Source organism: Anabrus simplex, chromosome 6 (genome assembly GCF_040414725.1).
Source record: "Anabrus simplex isolate iqAnaSimp1 chromosome 6, ASM4041472v1, whole genome shotgun sequence".
NCBI classification, from domain to species: domain Eukaryota; kingdom Metazoa; phylum Arthropoda; class Insecta; order Orthoptera; family Tettigoniidae; genus Anabrus; species Anabrus simplex.
Genome location: NC_090270.1, coordinates 252071345 through 252079016, shown reverse-complemented (window position 1 = coordinate 252079016; position 7672 = coordinate 252071345). Strand labels below are relative to the sequence as shown.

General features: G+C 38.8%; 1 pseudogene; it reads left to right on the top strand.

The window, feature by feature from the left end:
• Positions 1-230: 230 nt before the first annotated feature.
• Positions 231-349, top strand: LOC136876636 (5S ribosomal RNA; annotated as a pseudogene).
• The last annotated feature ends 7323 nt before the right edge of the window (positions 350-7672 follow it).

Below are 7672 nucleotides of genomic sequence, written 5' to 3'. Positions count from 1 at the left end.
AATTGCTCTAGCCCATACCAGAAGACATAGTGCACTGTAAACACTAGGTCCTGCCAGCAAAGGCACAAATTGCATGTAAAGAATGGAATTAAACATTTCAAAAAAAAAAAAAAAAGACTACCGGTACAAGTAGATCTCGACTTTGTTGTGAGATGGACAGCAGACAATGGTATGATATTAAACGGGACGAAAAATCAGGTTGTAAATTTCACCAAGAGGAGACTCCTCTCGCCAACGGCCATACCATGTTGAATACACCGATTCTCGTCCGATCACCGGAGGTAAGCGACATTGGGCGTGGTCAGTACTTGGGTGGGAGGCCGCTTGGGAACACCACTTGCCGTTGGCTCCATTCCCTTTTTCCGGCCCCGTGTTGTAGGGGTAGCATGCCTGCCTTTTACCCGGAGGCTCCGGGGTCGATTCCCGGCCAGGCCAGGTCAGGTCAGGGATTTTTACCTGGACCTGAGGGCTGGTTCGAGGTCCACTCAGCCTACGTGATTAGAATTGAGGAGTTATCTGATGGCGAGATAGCGGCCCCGGTCTAGAAAGCCAAGAGTAACTGCCGAGAGGATTCGTCGTGCTGACCACACGACTCCTCGTAATCTGCAGACTGAGCAGCGGTCGCTTGGTAGGCCAAGGCCCTTCAGGGGCTGTAGTGCCACGGGGTTTGGTTTGGTTTGGTTTTGGAGACTCTTCTTCTCAGTTTTAATTACTAACCAAACGGGGATCTCTATAAGTACTTAGGTGTTAATATAAAGAAAGATCTTCACTGGGTTAATCACATTAGCGAGGTTGTAAAGATACGTTACATATCTATTAACATAGTTATGATGGTATTTAGGGGTTGTAGAAAGTGTGTAGAAGAGAAGGCGTGTAAGTCTTTGGTAAGACCCCGACTAAAGGATGGTTCCAGTGTATGGGACTCACACCAGGATTACTTGATACCAGAACTGGAGAAAATCGAAAGGATAACAGCACGATTTGTTTTGGGTGGTTTCTGACAAAAGAGTTGTGTTAAGAAAATGTTGCGAACTTGGGCTGGGAGGACTTAACAGTGAGGATACGTGCTTCTCGACTAAGCGGAATGGTCCGAGCTGTCAGTGGAGAGATGACATAGATGTTGTAACTTTTTTTTGATGATAATAAAAATCATGTATAAAAAATATATATAAAATTACTCAAAAACTTAATAAAATTAATAAGCATAATTAACCGAAATGTCCGTAGTATGGGCGCCAGAGTTCACCAGAATGGATCCCTCGAATTTAGATAAGAGCATGATAAACTTTATATCCCAGGGCGTGTACATAATGCTGCGTACTGGTACATCTGCTGCAGGCCTTACCTAACCTCCTGAAAACGACTAATTAGGTAGGAACTGCACCTAGGTTCATCAATAACACTGATTCTAAAATAGCTAACTATATTCTTAACAAATTCCGTGCATGAGCACCTCATCAACATACAACATTATACATACAATACACACATAAAATATTGCTGGAAGACTCCATATTTACAACAACAACAATAATGAAAACCGTGGGAAAACGAAAGCGAGAACTAAGCTACCATTTGTAGATGGTCCGATGAACAATGTACATGTATGAAGATAAACACCCTTCACTGTCTCTATATCAATTCGATTTACCGATTCTCATAATCGGCAGTTATCACATCACACAGATACTGTACCTTGTACTACTGTGTTCACATATTTTAACACTTGTTGTAAAGATATATACACACGTCTGTCGATCCTCAACATATAAATTTATGGAAAGTCTGAGATAGCTTTCACCAACATATAATGCTAGGCCGCCACAAGTGCTACAATACTTAATGCGCAAGCACTCTCCACAATCAGCCACTTTCCACAAACATAACTAGACTACGCTCCACGAACGTTTGAAGTCCAGTCCATTGCAGCCGTGTCACTCCAGTACCGTGTATCAGCACCACTTCCTTCCCGTACAGTGCCTCAGTTGTAGTTGTAGTTGTAGTTATCTTCCTTCTCGTTCCTTTTACAATCACCTCTACAATCACCCGTACAATGTTCCTTACAATGTCTCTCATAATGTCTCATACCATGTTCCTGGTTGCCGCCGTATCATCAACCTTTATAGACATCAACATCCCCCTCCTCTCAGATGAGACGTCTTGATTGGTGCTTGCCAGCCAATCATGGGTGGTCCTCTTCTCAAGCCCAAGCCCTGAACTACTTCTTCCTCCCAAGACAATAACAAACTCTGGGGAGTTTTACATGAATCACCAAAATTCCCTGGTACAACAACAAGCTTATCTCATCAGGCTGGGATATATACATGAGTAATGGAATTTCCTGACACAAGTACATCACAACAGACACTGGGGTAGCCATATGACTCATTCAAATTACCAGAGTTATTACAGCAATGTTTTCCCACTCATGCAAAACAAATTACTCATACCTACATATGTGGATATCTTCCAGCTTATAAATATAAATGACAAAACATACAAATGAAATACCGATAATAATAATAATAATAATAATAATAATAATAATAATAAATCGAATACCGACAATAATATCTCTACCTTCTACATATAATTCGGGGGTGTGATATGTACTATCACATAACGCCCCCTTGGTGAATCGATGATATCACATATTATGATTCACCATAAAACAGAACTTCATACATAACCTTATAAAGGCATAACAGAACACATAATTTACTGTAATAATGATATATACATTGCGTCTACTGCATTGTATTCGCACACACGAAATACAATTTGTCCAAACAATAATAATAATAATAATATGGCTATATACACACAACTCTGATTGTTTCATATAGCATCGAACACAATCCCTTCTTGCTACTGTACACATACATTAAAATTGATAATATATACATCCAAGGTGCAGATCCTATCTCTTATATCTGCGAAGGCTATAGATATTAAAAGTCCCAAGGACCTAGTCGTCAGAAGTTAGAAGCTGATAAGCACACTTGCCTATTCTACTGTCCACAGTATATGGACCCTGATACAATTGAAAAAAACTATACATAAACTTAACATTGGCATCGATAGACGAGGAATGCGTACCGCAATAAAATCTAACTACGTCTAGAATCCACTCTATCTCACACACAAACATTCATACCATCCAGTCACACAAGAATCATATAAACTTTCATTCAGGACATTCATAACAAAGAAATCCCTATTTCTGAAATGCGCGGGAATCTCACAATATTTACTCTTCCACAAAACCATAATTAATGCAAGCAAACAGATCACATACTTTTTCACACATTCCACATCGCTATCACTCAGCACGTCCTTCACATCATTCACACATCTCTCAGAATTAAATAAAACATTACGCACTCGCTTGTCAAACATACGCACTTCATTCTCACTCACGCTCACTCGATTACAGAAATTCTTACCATAATACACTTTGAAATTGCTGTCATTACTACTTAATGACCCAACAATTAATCCATCTTCACCACCTTCCATATCAGCTCCTACTTGCACCACTTTCATGCCAACAACACTGCTACTTTCGACTCTCTTATCAGAAGTTTCATTAATCTCAAAGTCACCATTTTCACACATAATGGACCTAACTTTACTCTCCTCACATACACTTAAATCAACAAAAACATCCTCATGATGTATACTCCGTAAACACTCTTCACTCACTAAACAACCTTCAGCAACTTTACGAAAAACTTCAGTTTCAATTTCAGAAACTTCTACAAGATTTTCGATCGCAACACCGCTATTACCATCACCATTAGCACAAAGTAAGACATCCGACACATCATTCTTACTTTCATCACGCCCCCTATTCACAAAATCTCCCTGAACACAAAACACATGGTCATACAATAATTCCTCTTTCACGTCTACCTCGTAACTTACTTGTTTCATCGCATGAATAGGAATTTCGGTATCGGACTGCCTATCTGACCCAACTAAGAAGTCCGATTCCGGTTTAAATTACTTGACATGGACTGTTCACTATTATCATGTCTCTGCACTTGACCTGGAGGTCTTTGATCCGTACGCCCCCTACTTTCTGATTCCCCTTGATTAGGTCTTCTGCCAAAATATTCCTGGTGATTAACTCCCTGATTAGACTGTCTGTTTCCCCTTCCGGAATTACCACCCTGATTCCCTTGCCTAGAATGACTGAAATTCTGATTATTCCTATCTCCCCCTAGCTGATTACCTTGTCTCCCATTATCCCCGTAATTCCTACCTTCACTTTGCCTAGTCCTCCCCTGCCCTTCCAAAGCATCAAACCTCTCTAACAGCTGCTCTAATTCCTTGATCGTAACAATATTCTGCATACATGCAGCTAATCCGACCTTCTCAGGAAAATGCCTCAACATCTGGCGGACTGTATCTCTCTCCGATGCTAGACCTTCAATATTCTGGCTGATCAGAACATGCGCCAAGAAATATTCCGTCATAGATACACCTTCCTGAGGTTTATACTTGCCAAATAGCACGCGATCTCTTTCCCTTCCCTGAATAGCTTCACTCCAAAATTTAGAACTAAATTTCTCCCTAAATTCCTCTAAACTCGCAATACCCTGTCTATAAACTTGAAACCAGGATCTCGCTTCTCCAACAAATGCAATATCCAACATCTCATCACCCATACTCCACTCGATCAAACCATCGTCAAGATTCTTGGAAAACCGTTTCTCCACCGTTTTCAAGAATTCCATCGGATTAAACTGCCGACCATTAAACTTGGGTAATTCAGAGTCCTTCGTACAAGATACGTACCTATTACATATGCTGCTACCTACTTGGATTTGACTGATCTCCTGCCTTAACTTTACATGACATGCTTTAATTCCTTCTTCAACTACCATTCTGGCATTTCCTTCTACTGACTTGAGGTCATCTTTTACCGACTTAAGGTCTTTCTCCAATTTCTCATCCTTCTCATCTATACGCTTCGCTAAAACGTTCTGATCGGTTTTAATTCTATCTATTTCTTCGACTTTATCTTCCACTATTTTTATTCTCTTCTCACATTCCTTGCCGTTTTCAACAAATTCTTTCCTAACTACATTAAATCGGCATTCAATTTTCTCAGTCAATTCCAAGCATTGAGCTTCTACCTTATTATTGACTTCCTGAATTTCCCTGCTTTGATGGTCAAACTTCTGGTTCAATTCATCTATTCTACCATTCACAGCACTACTTAAACTATCAATTTTACTAGACAATTCAACACTCACTAAATTTAACTCCTTACTTTGATTCTCAATCTTACTGGACAATTCCGTACTAACTGAATTTAATTCACTATTAATACTGTATATTTCATTACTTAAAAAACTCAATTCACTCTTCAACTCTTTACTCTGACTATCAATCTTGCTAGACAATTCAACATTATTATTATCGATTTTACTGGACAATTCAATATTATTATTATCGATTTTACTGGACAATTCAACATTATTATTATCGATTTTACTGGACAATTCAACATTATTATTATCGATTTTACTGGTAACAGCATTTAATTCAGCACTCACTGAATTTAACTCTTTACTCTGGCTATCAATCTTACTGGACAATTCACCCTTCAACTCATTAAGTAGCGATTTAATCATACAGAGCATTGAAGACTCGCCTTGATTCCTTACATTCTGAGTTTGAGACGGGGTACTAGATTCCTCACATATCGTTGCCGATTGATCTTTCCTACTATCAGCCATTTCGCTACTCTCACTTAAATTAGATAAACTCAATGTGGTGGAATTCTTTTGACTTCTCCTATCCTGATTCATGGTACCAGCAACTTTAACAACCTCTCTACTTCTCAATTTTATAATACTCGACTCGCTACAACATTTCTTCATACTCCAACATACATATCACGTACATATAAAACACTTCACTGACATAGTTTGCAGAATTCCAACCACACCTGACAAGTGCACCTACGCTTATACGCCTAACAGATGTACCAATCATTCAGCCCCACGTTGGGCGCCAATTGTAACTTTTTTTTGATGATAATAAAAATCATGTATAAAAAATATATATAAAATTACTCAAAAACTTAATAAAATTAATAAGCATAATTAACCGAAATGTCCGTAGTATGGGCGCCAGAGTTCACCAGAATGGATCCCTCGAATTTAGATAAGAGCATGATAAACTTTATATCCCAGGGCGTGTACATAATGCTGCGTACTGGTACATCTGCTGCAGGCCTTACCTAACCTCCTGAAAACGACTAATTAGGTAGGAACTGCACCTAGGTTCATCAATAACACTGATTCTAAAATAGCTAACTATATTCTTAACAAATTCCGTGCATGAGCACCTCATCAACATACAACATTATACATACAATACACACATAAAATATTGCTGGAAGACTCCATATTTACAACAACAACAATAATGAAAACCGTGGGAAAACGAAAGCGAGAACTAAGCTACCATTTGTAGATGGTCCGATGAACAATGTACATGTATGAAGATAAACACCCTTCACTGTCTCTATATCAATTCGATTTACCGATTCTCATAATCGGCAGTTATCACATCACACAGATACTGTACCTTGTACTACTGTGTTCACATATTTTAACATTTGTTGTAAAGATATATACACACGTCTGTCGATCCTCAACATATAAATTTATGGAAAGTCTGAGATAGCTTTCACCAACATATAATGCTAGGCCGCCACAAGTGCTACAATACTTAATGCGCAAGCACTCTCCACAATCAGCCACTTTCCACAAACATAACTAGACTACGCTCCACGAACGTTTGAAGTCCAGTCCATTGCAGCCGTGTCACTCCAGTACCGTGTATCAGCACCACTTCCTTCCCGTACAGTGCCTCAGTTGTAGTTGTAGTTGTAGTTATCTTCCTTCTCGTTCCTTTTACAATCACCTCTACAATCACCCGTACAATGTTCCTTACAATGTCTCTCATAATGTCTCATACCATGTTCCTGGTTGCCGCCGTATCATCAACCTTTATAGACATCAACATCCCCCTCCTCTCAGATGAGACGTCTTGATTGGTGCTTGCCAGCCAATCATGGGTGGTCCTCTTCTCAAGCCCAAGCCCTGAACTACTTCTTCCTCCCAAGACAATAACAAACTCTGGGGAGTTTTACATGAATCACCAAAATTCCCTGGTACAACAACAAGCTTATCTCATCAGGCTGGGATATATACATGAGTAATGGAATTTCCTGACACAAGTACATCACAACAGACACTGGGGTAGCCATATGACTCATTCAAATTACCAGAGTTATTACAGCAATGTTTTCCCACTCATGCAAAACAAATTACTCATACCTACATATGTGGATATCTTCCAGCTTATAAATATAAATGACAAAACATACAAATGAAATACCGATAATAATAATAATAATAATAATAATAATAATAATAAATCGAATACCGACAATAATATCTCTACCTTCTACATATAATTCGGGGGTGTGATATATGTACTATCACAATGTCGCGGAGTGACATTAGTGCACGAATAATCTTGAGTGGAACTTTTAAAGTAGGAAGGATCATAATATGAAGATAAAGTAGGAATTCAAGGCTAAAATTTTCGACAAATATAAATAAATAAATAAATAAATAAATAAATA